The 20,186-nt window shown below is 35.9% G+C and overlaps 1 pseudogene across 1 annotated transcript in view; it reads left to right on the top strand.

The window, feature by feature from the left end:
- The first annotated feature begins 867 nt into the window (after positions 1-867).
- LOC308521605 (small ribosomal subunit protein uS5-like) overlaps positions 868-20,186 on the top strand; it is an 85,729-nt pseudogene continuing 66,410 nt past the window's right edge. Inside the window, exon 1 of the transcript in view lies at positions 868-957. The product of the transcript in view is annotated as a small ribosomal subunit protein uS5-like (transcript). The remainder of the gene's footprint in view (positions 958-20,186) is intronic.

Genomic DNA, 20,186 nt, shown 5'->3' on the forward strand with positions numbered 1-20,186 from the left:
AAGGTCAATTCTCTCTTGCTAATGATAAAAGTATGATTACCAAAATGTGGTAAATTCCAAGAAGTATCTCTTTTTATTTCTTGTCTTGCATTGTAACAGCGGTCGCTGATGAGCATGCTGGACACATGGTTCAGACTAACTTGATATTTTAAAAAATGAGTTTTAAATCTCTTTCTGAAGTTAATTCTCTCTTATAACATAAATAAATCCCTAAGGAATAGCACATCAATACATACTTTCTGAAATATCTTTTTTTCCATACATCGTGGCTAGAAATACATTACAGATGTAATTTTTAATTCAAAACAACAAAATTGTCACTGTAGGGGTGCTTTCGATTTCTTCTACAAGCAAAGTGTTGGTATTAAAAGTTAGCTTTATTATAAATCATATCAAAATAACCAAGAAAAAAATGCTTTGTGTCAAAAGGAAAGAAAACTAATTTTGTATAAGAATATAAGCAGAAATTAACAGAGCCCTTAGATGCGACAGTTCCAAAGGCATAATTACTTTTTCATCACAAAGAAAATAGCAGGGAAGAGATGTAAATTCTAAGAAGGGTGTTGAACAAACTGAACATCAGATTCTTTGAGATGAACAATTTGAGATGAACTTGTTGACCACTTGCATCAGAATTTCCCCCTTCTCTTCCTGGAAAGCATACAAAGCGACATGGAAAGTGAGGAGATAACACATGTACAAACTCCGTTTTCAATGCCATTAAGAGACAGAAGTAGCCACCAAATCTAAAATACAGATAAGACTCCAAGAAAGATCTGAGACCTGGCAAAAGTCATGCCCAAAAGGCCATGAGGAGTGGCAAGGGGCCTGAGCAGTACATTTCCCAAAGTGTCAGCGTTGCCGAAGATGAGGCACAATGTTTCAGTGCCTGGCTACTGCAACTTCCGTGAGACCTGCTGTGAGCAAGGCCTAGATCGAAACGCTGAGATTAAGCAAGTCAGAGACTTCTGGGGGAGGGGGGAGGAGGTAGAGATGCCAGCAACAGATCTCAGAACTGACTAGCCATTATTTACTTTTTGAGTGTGAAGGGCCTACCCAGGAATACAGAGATCTCTGAGTATACTTATTTTGTTGTTATCATTGTTGTGAAGGCTGGATTACTTTTTAAAAAAAATTTATTGATTTTTTGGAGAGATAAAGGGAGAGGGAGAGATGAGAGAGAGAGAGAGAGAGAGAGAGAGAGAGAGAGAGAGAGAGAGAGAGAGAAAGAAAGAAATATGGATGTGAGAGTGGAAAATTGATCCACTGCCTCTTGCATACCCCCTTCGGAGTACAAACCCTCAACCTGGGCACGTGCCCTGACAGGAAATCAAACTGGCAACCTCTCCATGCACAACACCCAACCAACTGAACCACACCGATCAGGGCAAGGCTGGATTACTTTTAATTGTTTATAAAGCAATATTTATTTAACAACTATATATGCTATAAACTATTTTAGTAAATAACCAGACAAAATCCCTATTATTGTGGACTTTACGTTTTAGTTGGGGTTATAGAAGAGGACATAAACAATAAACATTATAAACAAATAAATTCTATAGCATGTTACAAACTGAGAAGTATTATGGAAGCAAAGAGAGCAAAGTATGGGGATATAAGAAGTGCTGAGGGAATTATCCTGTTTTTAAAAATGAGCTAGGGGTAAACTTCATTATTAGACATAATTAGGCAAAAATTAATCATGTTTTTAAAAATGAAAAATTTTTACCTTTTGAGATTCTCTAAAACAATTTTAAAAGCCTAGAAATTAGCATTCTTTTTTTAAAAGTTGAGTTACTGATTTCATAAGTTATTTTGCTCTCCAAAGAATCAATCCAGCAAACTTTTTTATCAAGTTTCTTTTTTTACTATTCCAGGGTATTGATCCTGATTTTAAGTATACTTTTTTCTTTTATTTCTCTCCTTAGATAAGTTTTCTTTTTCTTTCTTTAGCTTCTTATGCTAAAAGTTTTGTTGCATTATTCTCCTTCTTTCTCATTTAATAATACAAGCTTTTAAAACTAAGTTTCTAGCTGAGTAATTTTGGTTATATATAATGAATTTTGAAAAAGAATGTACTAATAATTGTTATTCTCTATTTTTATAATTGCAATTTTAATTTTTTATTATTCCCAAGAGTCATTTAGAGAGTCTTTTTAATTGCCAAGACTTTGTGTTTATACTTTAGTTATTAATTTCTATTTTATTATATTATGGCCAGCAAAATAAGTCTAGATTATTTTATATTCTGTTCTTATGAACTTTTCCTCATCATCTAATTTTTCTCTTAATAGGAAATAAATTTCTATATGTATGGCTATATGGCTACTTAATGTATTACTGTGTTTTTTTAATATCTCCAGTAGTTGGTATAGTATTTACCAAGTACTGTGATGTTTGTTTTAAGGTGTATTCTACTTTTGATCAGTAAAAAGACTCTCTTTTGCCTGTTAATATAAAAGAATTTAGCAAAGAAATGGCAAGATCACAAATGACACTGAAACATGTTGGCTAAACTCATACATACAAAAAAAGTAGACCAAAACGCACACCACACACACACACACACACACACACACACACACACAAACACAAAGGTAATATAGACAAAATTGGCAGGAATAAAAAGAGACTAAACACTGGAAAATACAATAGGGATATTAAGAGATAAATAAAATAAAATGAAAGAGAACCAACATATACACAATTTTAGTTCCCTAAGGAAAACAAAATCAGTCATATATCAACAAAAGCATTGTAAGGTGAGATTCCCATGTGGACCAATTCCACAAAAGAAGTCCTGGGTTACAACTCTACCCAGTATCCTGTGCAGTTATTGCTCTATTTCCTATCAAAAGTGTCTTGTCTTAAAGATATGTTGTTAAGTCACTCTATGTGTAAAGGAGAAACACAAGCTGACTTTAAATTTCTCTGTAGCAACACTCAGTATCAGAAAGAAATTGAGCAATATTGACAAGGTACTCACTCAAGTAAAAAAGTTTGAGGCTAGAAATTTGAACATGCCAGATATCTGCTAACATTACTGTCATGAGCTTTTCTTGAAGAAATGCCTAGATGTCTAACTTGAACCAACTAAATATGACTAGAGAAATTCAGTAAAAAGACTAGAAATTAATATTTAATATATTTAATTATGGCAGTCAAAAAGTGGTAGAAAAAGTCAGTGAAGTCCTAGCCGGTTTTGCTCCATGGTTAGAGCATTTGCCATGGACTGAAGGGTCAAGGGTTTGATCTGGTCAAGGGCACATACTTGCGTTGCAGGCTCAATCCCCAGCCCCTATCCAGGCACCAGCAGGAGGCAACCAATCAATGTGTCTCTCTCACATCAATGTTTCTCTCTCTGTGTCTCTCCCCCTCCCTTCCAGTCTCTCTAAAAATCAATGGAAAAAAATATCCTTGGGTGAGGATTAACAAAACAAAACAAAACAAAGAAAGAAGCGGTGAAAAAATGGGTGATTGATGTCTGAGAGAGAGCATGAGGGAGATATCTAGGCTGCTGTTAATATTCTATATCTGGACCCAGATGGTGGCTAGACAGGCATTTTCACTGTGTAAAAATTCATAGAGTTCAAGATTTGTGCACTCACATTTTGTATATTACATTTTAGTTTAAAAGTTTGAAAAGTAACTCTAAGTTTTCTAAGTTGTTGTTTCTTTTTTCACAAGCTACCCCTTCTCCCTACTGTATCCTGATCCATCCTGAACCTCATAGAAGGCAGAATGAACACTTTAGAAGAAACCGATGAGATATTACACAGGAACTAAGAGGTCAAATCTGTCCCTACTTGCTTAGCAGATTTCAGAACAAAGAAAGACAGGAGTAGGAGGGAGTGAATACAGTACCTGTACATCTTTTCACCCACTCCTACTGGAGCTCCAAGGAGGAATGTCCAGTAAAATATTTAAACTGTGTTTAGACAGACAAAAACCGGGAAAGGTTGCAGAAGCCGCCGGAATTTTCTCCCTTTCATGTTTAGGCAGCTCAAAGGCTCTAAGTGAGGATCCCTCCCATGAGTGATATTAGCCTGGTCGAGGACAGTGTGTTTGTGAGAGGTGCCCAGATAAATGCGGAGGGAGGCCGCTCTGCAGGCTTCCTGTATAGTGAGTGCAGCAGACCCATAAATTGCTACCCACACGCACGTGAGGGATTGTGGAAGTGAGGGATGGTGGAAGTGAGGGATGGTGGAAGTGAGGGATGGTGGAAGTGAGGGATGGTGGAAGTGAGGGATGGTGGAAGTGAGGGATTGTGGAGTGAGGGATTGTGGAAGTGAGGGATTGTGGAAGTGAGGGATTGTGGAGTGAGGGATTGTGGAAGTGAGGGATGGTGGAAGTGAGGGATGGTGGAAGTGAGGGATGGTGGAAGTGAGGGATGGTGGAAGTGAGGGATGGTGGAAGTGAGGGATGGTGGAAGTGAGGGAATGTGGAAGTGAGGGATGGTGGAAGTGAGGGATGGTGGAAGTGAGGGATTGTGGAGTGAGGGATTGTGGAAGTGAGGGATTGTGGAAGTGAGGGATTGTGGAAGTGAGGGATGGTGGAAGTGAGGGATTGTGGAAGTGAGAGATTGTGGAAGTGAGGGATGGTGGAAGTGAGGGATTGTGGAAGTGAGGGATTGTGGAAGTGAGGGATTGTGGAAGTGAGGATGGTGGAAGTGAGGGATTGTGGAAGTGAGGGATTGTGGAAGTGAGGGATTGTGGAAGTGAGGGATGGGGGTGTTGCGCAGCAAGCAGAAGCCTATGTCAGGACAAAGTGGCTGCTGTGTATAGGGGTTTATGGCTCTGGGCATAAGCTTTGTAGGCAGTGCCAGTAGTCATTTCCAAAACCAGAGGGCATCAGTGGCATCAGTCATACCTCAGAGTTCACCTCTACCAAAAGCAGAATCAAATCAGCTACTCAGCTACTCTTAAATGGAAATGAATGAGTATACAGGAGACTGGCAAATATTGGAAGTCCCCTCCAATATTTGTCCTTCCAACGTAAGGACAAAGTAGCTCCTCTTAGATTTCCAGATTCCAATGTGCAAAGGAAGAGGAGGTTGGGTGCAACTGTAAAAGAAAAAAGCATTTTCCTAAAAAGACTGAGCAGTCTTACAGAGCTAACTCCATTCCAATAAAGAACCTGACTTTGAATAGATTTAACATTTAAAGAGAAAGAGACACTGCAGGAACTGCCACATGAAGAGATCAGATCATCAGAGGAAATAGAGATGCCACATATTGGTTAGCACATCAGTGCATAGGGCATAGACCAATGACTCCACTACATCAAAGTAATTGATTAAATAGTACATACAATTTCATACCTCTAAACTAACAAATATCTAGAATAATAATTGTGTATGCTGGCAAAGTCATGGTAACATTATTGCACTTATACACTAATGACAGAATAAATTAGAACACAATTTGGCAACAAAATTTGTAAATTATAAGTAGATATTATGAATTATAAGCAGTCCATGATAATGTCTTTCTTAAGAAAATATTTCATGAAAATCTATTGTAGAATTATTTTTAAAAAGGAAATAATTAAGGGCAACTTAAATGAACAATAACGGGGGGGGGGAACTAAATAAATTCTGGTATATGAACTCTATGGAATATTAGATGGCTATGAAAAATGTATGATTATTAAAACTGCCTTGGTGTATGGATTTACTTAGTGGGAAAACAAAATAGATTATAAAATTACATATTATGTTACACTTACAACTATATAGAAACCCTGTATGCTTTTGAATAAAGTCTAGAATAACAATGGAAAAATCCAAATAGTTTAACTCTAGAAAATGAGAAGATAAAAGATGATTTTATTTGTCTTTGAAAAAAAAGTCCCTTTGCAATGGTAATACTATTTTGCAATTTTAAATACAAAATAAGAGCCAATCATCTTTGTTGGAAATCAAACTCTGACTTTATGCCTCCAATTTGTTGCCCTCTTTCCAAGAACAGCAAAATAGAAGAGTCGGGAGCCTGGGGCCGCATTATCTGGGTTTGATTCTTGTCTTCTCCACTCACCAGCCATGAGTTCTCAGGTAAGTTCCTTAACCTCTCTTTGTCCCAACTTCTTCATCTATAAAACCAGCTCCTAGTGGTACCCACCTAACAGTGCGGTGAGGAGCATTAGGCAGATTTTTATATTAAAGCGTTCGGTAAAGGCCTCAGTGATGAGTAAGCATTCTGAGACAGTTAACTGTTCTTGTTTTCCTGTTGATGTGTTTTTTTTTTGTTATTGGATGATGTGAACCATACATCATCGTTCCGGAACAAAGCATGTGGCGAATGCTGAATGATTCTTAAATTGAATTAGCTTCACAATTTAATGAAAGAGTCTGAGTACATCTGTCTTTTTGTTTTGATTCTTTTTGTTTGTTTGCAACATAGTTCATGTGTACAATCTTTCCTGTTGGTATTGAATGGGTAATTTTAGTAGCAAATAATTTTAATTATTGAGAATTAGAATGCTCTTTCTTCTTAGCAATGTCTTGAAGGAGAAATAAATACTGAGTCCGTGCAGCTGAATGGCAATGTTCAGACAAAATGGTCAAGTATCTGAATTTCCCACATTTTAACATATGTTATAGTTGTCATCATGCAAACAGGCTTGGTATGCTCTGCCTTCATTTATGTGAGCTACGCTTGCCAAACAATCACAATTAGTGGTCTCTGAATCCCCCACAAAGATGTTCAAGACCACAACCAGTCATTTCACACCAAAACATGAGATTTTACAGGCTCTTTCACTCTCCAATCATCCTGCACATCTACAGAAATAAAACTATATAGGAATCTACTTAAAGCAAGCTTGTATGCTCCCTTTCCAAGTTCTTTCCTTCATAATAAACAGTTTAAGTGAGAAAAATAAGTACCCCAGAAAACAATTATTTGAATTTAAAATAACCAAAATATATTCTGATCTTTCTTTTCACTTCTCTGTTTCTTCTTTCTCCTCCCCTCACTTAACTATAACTTTTCTCTAACTTTCCCTATCTCTGTTCCCTTTTCCCACCATCTGTGTTTCTTTTAGATTCTGTGCACGTGGGTGGCTCTGAGTTGTAATCTGTCTGGTGATAGTTGCCATACATGGTGGATGAAATGGGACTCCATCAGTGAAGAAAGATTCAGTAATGCAAGCACCTTAATCTCATTTTTCATTCGTGCTCCTGGACTATGCTATTCTACGCGTGACTCTGCTCTCAGTCATCCTCAATCTGAGAACAAGTTTAATACAGCAGCCGTTGTCTGGAGTCATCATATCAAGGAGAAAGACTGAGAGGCAAGTTGCACTCTAGCCTTTCTTCCAGAAATGACCCCCATCACGTCTTACATTTCACTGGCAAGGCAAGTTGCATGGCCACAGCTAACTTCAAGGGGAAGGACATTGCCATCCTACAGATCTCAAAAGGGGGAAATCACACATATTTGTGCACTAGCACTAATGACTACTAATACGATTCTTTATGGCTGCATGTTTCAGTAACAAAAGGTGTGATTTTCCTTCTCGTATTTACCAAACATTTTAGGCTAATATCCATTCCTTCATCTAAAATTAATTTTATAATTGGTCTTTCTTATTCAAGAAAAAAAAATGTTTTATGAGATGAGAAATCTAAGCTCCTTCAGACATCTGAAAGAACATATTTTCTACTCTCAGGGCAAACGAGTTTAGTACCAAATCATGTATGTATGTTGGTTGGTTTGTGTGGTGGCTTGGTTGATTATATTCTATGTAAGTATTACCCAAAACCTAGGGCACCATCAAATAATGAAAAGTGTGGGAAGAGACCCTTCCCTGAGAAGTCACAGATGTATACCTTAGAGGAGAGCTAAGTCAAGTCTAAAGGACAAGTTAGAGTTTTTATTCCACTGCATAGCCATTTGTGACTAAAGTAATAAAAACCACCCAGCCTATTTGTTATGATTCATGCTGTATTCGAATTTTTCAGTAAGTGGGGAAACTGTTGTGATGAGCATTGAAAAACGCTGGAATATATCTTACATTCAGATTGCTTCAGCCAATCATCTGTAAGCACGCCCATGTTTGTTTTGTTTTTCTGAGATGAAAAGGAAGTGTGACTCTACACATAAAGGAAACAATTATTATCTAACTGACAAATTATTAATTATTGGTTTATAAGGTCTCTATAGAGCATTCTAAACTGGGGTGAATATTGTTTAAGTGCTACCATTTATTTATTTCTACTTTCACCTTACTTTTACAACTTTTCCTATGCCTATAAGAATGCTCTTCCCCAAAGATCTCAAATAAGTACTTGAATAAAACTACAATATAAGCATAGCTATAAAGAATGCATTTAATTTCAAGGGCTGCTATAAAGAATTTTACAAATGGCATGACAGGGTCCTTTTATTGTCCCCAATTTCATTACATAGCCTTCCTAACAGCCCTCCTGAGAGCAAAGTGAGGCTAGTGTCAATCCTTTTTATCAATTCACTCAGTTACAAAAGAAGAGCATTATCCTGACATTATGAGTATTGTTCAAGTTATTTGCAGCATTCCCCATTGTAACTTTCTCTGAAATATAAAGCTGAACACAGATGCAATTTCTGAGGAACCTAAAAGTGTGGCTGGCATTAATGGGATAAGTTCAAATTTTGTTCAAGGAAGGGGAAAAGAAAACAACCCATTAACTAAAAAACAAATGTCTTCTAGAATCAGCACCAGTCCCCAGACAAGTGGTAAAAAGATGTTTTGCTTCTCTTGTTCTGAAAGAGTTTGCCAATGAAAGCCCATCTGGACCTGCTTTGACTCAGACATCTGTCAAGGCTTATATGATTAGGTATTAGAAAATCCCTCTTTCTGATTCAATCTACCAAATTAGGGTCCAGAGGTTTCAGAGTTCCACAAATAATTAGTTAAAAATTTTTAACTTTGTACTTTCCTGGTGGTTATAATCTTTTTTTTAAACTAGACAAAAATGATGGAGGGATTGCACAATCACATGGCACATGTTAATCTGGGATTGCTGGATACAACAGAGCATCTCCTCAGTCATCAGCCTTGTGCTCATCTCTCCAGCAGCAATTGCATCTTAACAACAACAACAAAAACCCACATTATTTATTACGGTAAAATAATGCTGTTTTGGAGAGTCTCAAAGACAATATATTAAGGGAAACAAGGAAGACACAAAAGCATTCACTCTATTTACGTGAATTTCAGGAAGAAGCAAAACTAGCTCCAAAATAGCGCTTACACCTGTGTTAAGGGAGTGGCTAGTGGACAGTATTAACTGTAAAAAAATATATATGTATGGCCCTAACTGGTTTGGCTCAGTGGCTAGAGCATCGGCCTGCGGACTCAAGGGTCCCAGGTTTGATTGCAGTCAAGGGCATGTACCTTGGTTTAGGGCACATCCCCAGTGGGGAGTGTACAGGAGGCAGCTAATTGATGTTTCTCTCTCTCATCGATGTTTCTAACTCTCTATCCCTTCCTCTCCCTTCCTCTCTGTAAAAAATCAATAAAATATATTTTAAAAAAATATGAGGGAGTCTTTTGGGTGTTATAAATATTTTATATCTTGACTCCTGAGGCCACTATTTAGGTGAATGTAACTATAAATAATGTGTATAAAATTCAGGTAATTTTACAGTTGAATCATGTACTTTTCTGTTGCACTTTAATGAAACATTTTTTAAATATATTTTTATTGATTTCAGAGAGGAAAGGAGAGGGAGAGACAGAAACATCAGTGATGAGAGACAATCATTGATGGGTGGCCTCCTCCACTCCCCCTACTGGGGACTCAGCCCACAACCCAGGCATGTGCCCTGACCAGGAATTGAACCTTGACCTCCTGATTCATAGGTTATCACTCAACCACTGAGTCATACCAGCTGGGCTGAATATAACATTTTAAAAAATATGAACATTTTTAGTTTGAAGTGTTTTATTTATCTTGTTATTTTATTTATCATTGTAAATATTTTTGTTTCATAGATATATGAGTTATAAGCATAAGGAATTTGTACCTACTGTTAAATTTGTACACTTTTAAGTTATACTATAATTAAAGGGATGCACTTCAGCATTCTGGGTCAATGAGAAAATTTTCTCTTTAAAGAGGATTTGTACAATCATAGGTTTGATATATACGGCCTTGCTTTATGGCACTTGTCACAGAATAATTCCTCTAATATAGGAAAAAGTTGGGGATACAGTCCTGCTGTCTCCCAGGCATTGCCCCTGAGACGTAAAAGGATCCCATTTGGGTCAAAGAAATGGTTCATACTTCCTACTGTGACTTAACAGGGCCTCCGGGGTAGAGCCAGACGTTTGAGAGATACAAGCATATAGCACTTTTTATTTCTGTATTCCTGAAAAATGGTAATATCATAGAAACACATTACATACTTACCAAATGAATGAACACATAGAAAAATGGTTCTGATAAAGAATTTTTGGTAACTGATCCCAAAACACTCATGACTTAAAATCCAGTTTGTTCTGGCTCCAGAGGCTGTATCATTAATCAAGTGAGGGTCAGGAGACATATATAGATACATAGTTCTTTCTCCTTATGGAACTCCAGTGTCTACACTCCTATAATATTGCTAATGCTCTGCTCAAATGCTCCGCCTCCCAGTCACTAATGAGAGATGAAGATCAGTGCCAAATATGTCTCATATTTTTGTTCTTTTCTCTTGAAACCTTAACTCCTTCCATCCTTACTGCCTGGGTAGTACTCTAATGTGTTCAAACTAATATTTTATCTTTTATTCCATTTTCTAGTTGTTCTCAAGCTAGTTCATGATTACCAGGGTCACAAATAAGGGCAGTTTTACAGCAAAACAGGTTATAATACTAAACACAACTCTTTAAATTAATTTTTTCCTTTTTATTGAATTTATTGGGGTGACACTGGTTAGCAAAATTGTACAGGTTTTAGATGCACAATTCCACAACCCATCATTTATACACTGTATTGTGTGTCCACCCCCCAAACCCAAGTCAAGTCTCTATCTCTCTTTAAATTTAAACAATACATTTCCTGGTTGGTCTTTCCACCCATTACTATAAGAATTAAGTCTAAAATCCTTGCCAAAATAATTTGATCAGTATATGGCCAACTCTGATTTCCAGAGTTCCTGCATGAAATATTTATTAAACATTTAGTTTCTGAGCCCCATTCCAAAGGTACTGAATCAGAATGACTCAGGGATGAAATTCAAAATTTTTATTTTTCATTAACTCCCTGACCTATTCTTACATTCACTATAATTTAAGACTTACTATTGATCCTGTTGTGTGCAAAGAGATAGTTGAATATATATTTGCTGGTCCTTTGGCAAAAGAAAAATCACAGGATTTAAAAATGTATTTTCACAAAATAATTTTTTATAATCTGATATGCATCACAGTATAATATAGAGCTAAGTAAACACTCAAATTTGTCAACTTTATTTTAGACAACTATTCAGTAAAATGCTATCATTTTTATGTTCAGATAAAAATTTAATTCTCAAAAAGAAATGAAATCTACTCATTTGTTATATTCTCATATTATTAGGGGTTTGTTTATGTTTGCTTGTTTTGCTAAAGAAGCATTAAAACAAAATAAAGCAATTATAATTTTAAGTAAACATTTTAGAGAATAAAGGCTGAAAGGTCTATTATGTTGTTTTATATATTCTTATTGCCAAACTGCAATTTTTTCTCACAGTAAAAACTACTGGACTGAAACAATAGTGACTGATAATAATTAAAGCTTTTGTTTCCCGATATTTTCTAAATAGAAAATTTCAGAAGATATATTATAATATCTTTAAAGAACATGTAGCTACAGATTTACTGAAAGTTGTTTAAGATGCATAAAAGGCTGCTTTATCACCTATTCCTTTGATAAATATGTTTTATTTGGGAGGGAAGTTAGTTTTTTCTTATGTTCTTATTTATTTGTTGTTTGATTATTTCTTAGCAAAGCCAAACTAATTTCAACTACTAGGATGTCGATAGCAATAATAAATTTAACTCCAAAAATTAGAAGGACTTCAGGGTGAAATACACATTGAATTCAGACAAGTAGTGATATTAGCCTTGTAGATAAAATATTGGAGCATCCAATCATGAATAAGCTATGATAAAGTTTTAAAAATTAATTTAGAATGAAACTAGAACCTTGTAGCTAGGTTTGCCATAAAACCAGATGAATTATATTACCTTTGGAGTGCTCTCACTTACAAACCCTAGAATTGTCATTTTTGCTTCCTTGAGAATATTCTTCACCTGCAGTAGTATTGTGAGGTGGCGATGAGCCACATTTTGGAGGTAAAGCCCAAGAACTGTCCCTGCCCAACTCTGACATGTGGGGAAAGTTACTCTTTCAGCCTCAGATGTTTTTTATATGGGGACAACAATAGATCTAACTCATGTGTTAAATGACTTAGATTTTAAAATAATTGCCATAATGCTGGCACCTAGAAAATGCTCAATAAATGTTAACATTTTCCCTTGATTATTTTATCTTCTTTACTTTTTCATGGCATGTTATATATTTTTGGAGTAATTCCATAGTCAAAGCAGAAAAACTATTTACCTTAAATTTTGTTTTTAGCAATCCATTTCTTTTTTGGTTATTTCTCTTCATTTGTATTTTTACCACAAAGTATCTACTATCCATCTGATGTTCTCTAATTATCTTACCCAATATTACATCCTCCACCCAAATTTACCTTCCTTTGTAAGCATAGAAAAATTTAGTTTTATTTTTCAGAGTATTTTCCCAACTTGTCATTCCTTATCACCTTCATTGTGGAATATTAAAAGGTGATATGCTTTCTTTCCATCCCCATTTATCCCCCCTTTGCCCTCTTAACCTCCCCCAAACCCCTTTCTCTCTGGCTATCACCATACTGTTGTCCCTTCACCTTTTTCCGCTCAACCTCCAAGACCCCTCCCCTCAACAGCTGCCACTCTATTCTAGGTATCTGTGTTTCTATTATGTTTGTTAAATTATTTTGTTAACTATATTCCACATATAAGTGAGATCATGCAGTACATTTGAAACCTGTATGGTTTTGCTCACAAATATCACACCAAAAAATTCAATTTTTTAAAAACAAAAATATATTAGTTTTTTTAAAAGGTAATATGGTTATAGTTAACATATGTGACATTTGTACAAGAACATGTTCAAAATGCTTACATAGATAAAATGCTTCTTTTAACTAGCTTCCTAACTGCCACCCACATCATAGTTCATGAGCAAGTTAAAACCAGAATGACCCTGGCCGGTGTTGCTCAGTGGTTGAGTGTCAACCTATGAATCAGGTCATGCTTCAATTCCCAGTCAGGGCACATGCCCAGGTTGCAGGCTTAATCCCTAGTAGTGGGCATGCAGGAAGCAGCAGATCAATGATTCTCATCGTTGATGTTTCTATCTCTCACTCCCTTGCCCTTCCTCTCTGAAATCAACTCTATATATATATATATATATATATATATATATATATATATATATATACACATTGAACCCACAATGAGGCACCACTACACTCCTATTTAAATAAACAAAATCCAGACCACTGATGACCCCCAATGCTGGCAAAAATGTGGAGCAATAAAACTCTAATTCATTGTTACTTGGAATGCACTGTCTCCCACTTTGGAAGATAGCATGAGAAAGTCTTACTAAATATACTTTTACCATAGAATCCAACAATCACACACCTTGGTATGTACCCAAAGGAATTGAAAACTTATCCTATATAATAAAAGCCTAATATGCAAATTGACTGAACAGCAGAATGACTGGTTGCTATTACACATACTGACCACCAGGGGGCAGATGCTCAATGCAGGAGCTTCCCCCAGCCCACAGGCCCCAGGCCAACCAAGGTGTGTGCCAGCCATGGCCCCCCAATCTCCTCGCCAGTCGCCCCACAGAGGGTGGGGCTGGCAGCAGTGGTGGGGGTGGGGCTGGCAAGCAGGCAGATGCCAGCAGGAGCCCCTCAATCGCCCTGCCGGTCACCCCACAGATCAGCCCTGATCACCGGCCAGGCCTAAGGACCCTCCCTACCTGTGCACCAATTTCATGCACCGGGCCTCTAGTGTCCACATAAAATCCTGCACACAGATATTAATAGCAGCTTTATTAATAATTGCCACAACTAGGAAGCAACAAAGTTGTCCTTCACTGAGTAAATGGTTAAGCAAATTGTGGTACATGCAGTTGAAGCATCCATCTTATATAAAAACTGCTGTTTGAAATTTTAACCATGCTATTTTGGCTTCTGTAAACACTTGCTTAAATAATAAGGAAAATAAGACTACTCCCATTCCAGAGAGGCCATCCCCGAACAAAGTTATCAGTGCTTGCGCCAGGCCAGGCCTTTGGCTGAGGTCTCAAAGCCCTAGCACATAGGGCTCTTTAAGAACTTGCAAAGGGTAATGGAAAATCCCTTATTTGGGAGACAAAGAGCTAGAAAAAGAATAAATAAAGAAGCTTCTTCCATGTTTCTCTGCCCAGAATTTGAAAGGCATTTTCCTCTGGGCCCACACGTAATAATAATAATAATAAAGTGTGACTCCATTTCGCTAAGTGTTGCTTGGTTTTCTCTGGTCTTCTGTAACACAGTCATACATTTCAGCACTAAAATAGAGCTCTCATGCCATGAAGAGCCATGGAGGAATTTTAAATGCATATTACTAAGTAAAAGAAGCCAGTCTGGAAGGTTTCATATTGTATAATTCTAACTATATGACAATTTGGAAGGGCAAAACTACGAGCAATAAAAAGATCAGTTATTGCCTGGAGTTGGTGGCAGAGCCAGAGGATTTTCAGGGCACTGAAAATACTCTGTATAATACTATAATGATAGATATATATCATTATACTTTTATCCAAATCTATAGATTTACCAAGAGTAAACCCTAGGGACTTGGGTGATTATGATGTGTGAATGTAGATTCTTCAGTTGTAACAAATAAACCACCTCTCTGATAGAAAACGGTGATAATAGGGAAGACTACGTGTGTGCTGGCAGGGGTGAATGGGAAATCTCTTCCTCTTAATTTTGCTGTAAAACTAAGACTAAAAAAGTTTTTACTGTGAACCTAGAACTTTATAAAATTTTTAAATTAAGATCGTAAAAATTATATTAAACATATGTAAGTCTTAAAAAGACAAATATTTCCTGCTCTTATTGGGTCCCCATCTCAAGTGCTAATAAAACTTTAGTATAATAATAACTCTGACAGCTTTACTCCCATAATCTATGAACTTAACTGAACTTAAACTAGAGAATCATGATGCTCATTTTTTCTATGAAATGTTAGTATGACATAGTAACATAAATCACTTAACATAAAGAAGAGTTCTATGAAAACAAAATTTTCAGTGATTCTTGGGAAGTAAAATAACATTTTTTTCTGGCAGATTTATGTTTTTCATGATGATAATTTCATAGATAATTTAATTACTTTTCAAACTAAATTGTTAAATTGAAACTCCTAACAATAGGGTGCCAAGTTTTATTTAGTTGTTTCTTTCAAGATACTCAGAACTGGGGAAAAAAGTATATTTTAAGATTTCTTTGGATAGGTTTAAATGTTAAAGGGAAAACAAGAGAACTCAAAAATATATCAGGAAAAAATTTCTAGAGTAAAAAATTATAGACAGAAATAAAATGAGATATTTAAATTACTATATGAGAGTGTAGGTGCTTCATTGTCAACATTGTTTTGAGTGTTCTTGTTCCTTGGCTTCCCATATACATTATAGAATCAGTCTGTCAATGCAATTTTGTGATTATTTCAAATACTTCCTAGTTGCCTTATAAATTTACTGTAGCCACAAGTAAAATCCAACAAGGTTTTTCTAGTTTGGGAAATGAACAAGTTTCTTTTATAGTATGTACAGAAATGCAAAGGATCAAGAATAATTAAAACAGTGTTGAAAAGGAAGGAACTTACACTACCAGAAAGAAAGATTTATTATAAAAGAACAGATGTTAAGACAGAATTCCATAGGAGCATGAATAAGAAAATAGGATAATGAAATAGAATAGCATATCTAAAAAGAGAGCTACATTTATAAAAACCAAATTTATGAAAAATAATGTCACTGCAGAAACAGTGGAGTTGGTATTTTTTTCAATACAAAGGCAACGGATAAATTGGGTATCCAAATATTAGAAATATACATATCTTCACTCTACCTCATGTTATTTACAAAAATGAATTTCATGTGGATTGTGATCTAAATATGAAAGGTAAATCAAGAAAGCCTTATATTTTTCAGATTGTGTATTTCAAAGATGCTACAATTTCTCTCAACCTACATGTACTCCTGCAGTCAGAGAAGGCTAAATCCTATTGGATATTACTATCTAAAATGAGCACCCTTCCCACTTCTGGTTAAAGGGTAACAGAGAGAGCTTCATGAATAAAGTGGCCCTTTGAGGTTTGCCTTTTAGGTGTGTAAGATGTTGACAGGTGGAGAATAACATGTGAAAAAATGTATTGAAGGGAATGAATATGCAAGGTATACTTGGGCAATAGTCAATGCTTAGCTAGAGCAACGTAGAGCTAAATTCAACGCAACATTATGGAAATGGATTAGAATGAAAGGAGACTGGAATTGCTTATTTATAATCTGTATTATGAGATATCAAGTTCCTGCAAAATAATATAGCAATGGGAATGGGATCCTGGAGCAAGATTCAAGCGACATTGCAAAATGAGATTTACAGAAATTGGCAACTAATTATGTATAGGCATGAATAGTAAAAAATCAAAAAAATCAAAGATCATGTCATGGTTTAAACTTCAATGATTAGTGAATGAGTGGGGTTATTTACAGAAATAGGAAATCCCACAATCCTGAAGATTGAAGAGACTTTAAACATCACTTACTTGAGAACCTTCTCTCTGTGTATTATTACGTGGTCCTGTAAGAGGTTAAGGAACAGCAATGGTAGATATAATATTCAAACGTCAGTCCTGGTTCTGGCATTTAATAGCTGTGTCACCTTGAAAAAATTACATAAAATTCTTTGCTTTAGCTCCCTCATCTGTAAAACCAATAATAACATGCCCTATTTCAGAGGATTGTAAAGTGCCTGGCACACCCGTGTAAGTGTTCAATAAGTGTTAGCTAGCATTATTATTACTATTTGAATGAACATTTATAATACATCGATAGGTATTACAGATACACATTCTGCAAACATGCACTGTAAAGTAAGACTGTTCCCAAGGTGAATGTTCCACTTCTCAAAGAAACTGCAGCCCTAACCATGAAGAAACGTAACTGTTGTGGCCCATACAGATAGATCAACCCAGATATTTAAAATGATTGTAGAGGAGCCGGGATTGAATCTAAGGTTATTGAAATAAATAGAAAAAATGTGAAGGGTAAAAGAAAGTGATTTAACAGGTATAAAGAATAAACTTTCATCTCAGTCAATCCATATATCGAACCTTCAAATACTCCTGCTGGAAGCTGCTTCCAATGAAATACTGTATACATCTGTGTTTCTTCAGATTTGCATCAAGAAGATTGACTCGTCCATAATGAACCCCTACATCTCTCTCACACTCCTTGTTGATGGTCTGGATTATGCTATACACTGAAATGATTTTTCCATCAGTTGACGGTCTTACAAGAATATCAATATTCTTTGTAGTTGAAGATTATGTTAGTAGTGCTACTGAAGGAGAAATGGTGTTGTTCCATACTATCAAGGATTTTGTATTATTGAAAATAAACTCATTGATTTCTGTTGTTGTTGTTCTAATTAATGCCTTGCAGTATGGTTGCATTTCAAAGGCTGTGGGATAGAAAATCTTTCCCTTTCATGCTGAATATGCCATGCATCTCAAGAAAAATTATAGCTGCATGCTTTGTACTATCAGTCAGGATATGAATATGTAGACACAATAACTCAGGATTAATTTTGTACCGATAACATTAGTCTACTCACTTGAAAACTTCATCAGTTTCTGCTGAATTGTATATTTCTTATTGGGTTTCCAAATAAACACTTCTTGTAGACCAATATAAAAATCTAGAAAACTGCATGAGTGATGCATTTAATTTTAAAGAAAATCTTCATGTATACAAAAATAATTATAATTTGACACATACGAAAACAAATAAAATTGTCATGCTCAGTTCAATCATCCAGAGAGATGCCACTTTAACAACTTGTGACTTTGGCAGTGAGTACCAATGAATAGTAACATTTCAAACAAATAATAAAAATAAATACAACATTTTCTTTTTTTAGTTTAGAGAGGAAGGGGAAGGGAGAGAGAGATACAAACATCAATGATGAGAAAGAATCGTTGATAGGCTGCCTCCTGCACTGGGGATTGAACCTACAACTCGGACATATGTCCTGACCGGGAATTGAACCTTACCTCCTGGTTTATAGGTCAATGATCAACCACTGAGCCATGCTGCCTTGGCTAATGCCACATTTTCAATTCATTAAGCAGGTAAAAAACAGTTTAGCCAAAATCATTTCTCATTTATTTTTACAACTTAATTTTGAGGTAAGAAAGTAAAAAGAGTTATAAATTTGAGCTATTTGTTTTTCTGTGAATTTTACCCATACAGGTAGTCAAATGAATAATCAAGCAAAAAATTTTGCTTTTTCGCCTCAATATTTTCACACCTATTACCTTCATCCATCATGCCCCCCCAAAACTCTACTGATTTGTAATTATTATGTCAATAATAGATGCATTTTAGTAAACGAAATATGTACACCCTCTCATTATCATAAAATCTTATAGGAAATAAGTATTGTTGGCAAAAAAAAAGTTATGCACTTCTTTAGGCACATATTGTGTTAAGGGCAGAATAGAATTAGAGAAATGTTTTATCAAAATAATCCATTCAATTTGGTTTGTCTACATTTATGGAGAACATAAATCCTTCATTAAACTAGATGGATATATCTAAATAATGTAAAAGTAAATGCCAATTATATTATAAAACTTTATTTATAACTCAACACTTCAAGTTAAAAAAAATAAAAGGTTAAAAATTTCAAATACACCCCAATAAGACAGTTTAATCACTAAAGCAAGCACTTTATTTGTGGGCCATACAGTCACCTTGTAAACTGTAGACTAGTCACTGACCTGAAAACTTAAAGGTCCTATGAATGTGTATTATATTGCTAGGCATAATAACATTTAAACCAAATTGCACTGAATTGTAACTTGCTCTAGCAAAGATGATGCTTTTTCTATAGGAAAGAGGGCATCTGTTTACACTGTGCTTTTTGGTTGATAGAGAAGGGAAAAGATCAATAACCCACCATATTTTAGTGTCACTGGATACCTGGGTAATAAACAGAGCTACCAACACACATTACTAAAGGAACATAGTGTAGTATGTTCCTTCATTTTCAAGCCTTGTGTCAGAGGTATAAATGCACATTCTCTCACAAGAAAGAGAAATAGCTCATAGTGATTTTATAAATCTAAGCACCCTGACCTTATTAGAATATAATGTCTATAAATATTGTTAAAGTATTTGTCTATTATGTAATAAGATAAATTGCATGAAGATTAAACACATGCACACTATGATAAACTTTTGTGCATATAAAAATATTCTTAGCCTGGCTGACGTGGCCCAGTGTTTGAGCATTGACCTATGAACCAGGAGGTCACAGTTCAATTCCAAGTCAGGGCACATGGCCAGGTTGGGGTTTGATCCCCAGTGTGGGGCATGCAGGAGGCAGCTGATCAATGATTCTGTCTGATCATTGATGTTTCTAGCTCTTTCCTTCTTCCTTCCTCTCTGAAATCAATCCTATATAATAAAAGGCTAATATGCAAATTGCCCCCCCCCAGAGTTTGACCAGGAGACCGGAAGTTCAATCGCTCACTATGACATGAGCTGACCACAGGGGGTGGCACGGAACATGGTGGGCGACCAGTGGCAGCAGTGGCAGCAGGGCACTGAGGGAGCAAGGGAAGGAGGAGGTGGGGAACCTGATCAGCCATGATCGCTGGCCAGGCCTAGAGACCCTACCTGTGCACAAATTTTGTGCACCGGGCCTCTAGTAAAAAAATATATATATTTTTAAATATTCTTATAAAATTCATAACAACGCTATTTCAGTTATTTAATATCTAAAATTCACATATCTTTATGTTAGGGATTCTGTAAAACAAGTTAAATT

The sequence above is a fragment of the Myotis nattereri genome (genome assembly GCF_964212035.1).
Source record: "Myotis nattereri genome assembly, chromosome: 6".
NCBI classification, from domain to species: domain Eukaryota; kingdom Metazoa; phylum Chordata; class Mammalia; order Chiroptera; family Vespertilionidae; genus Myotis; species Myotis nattereri.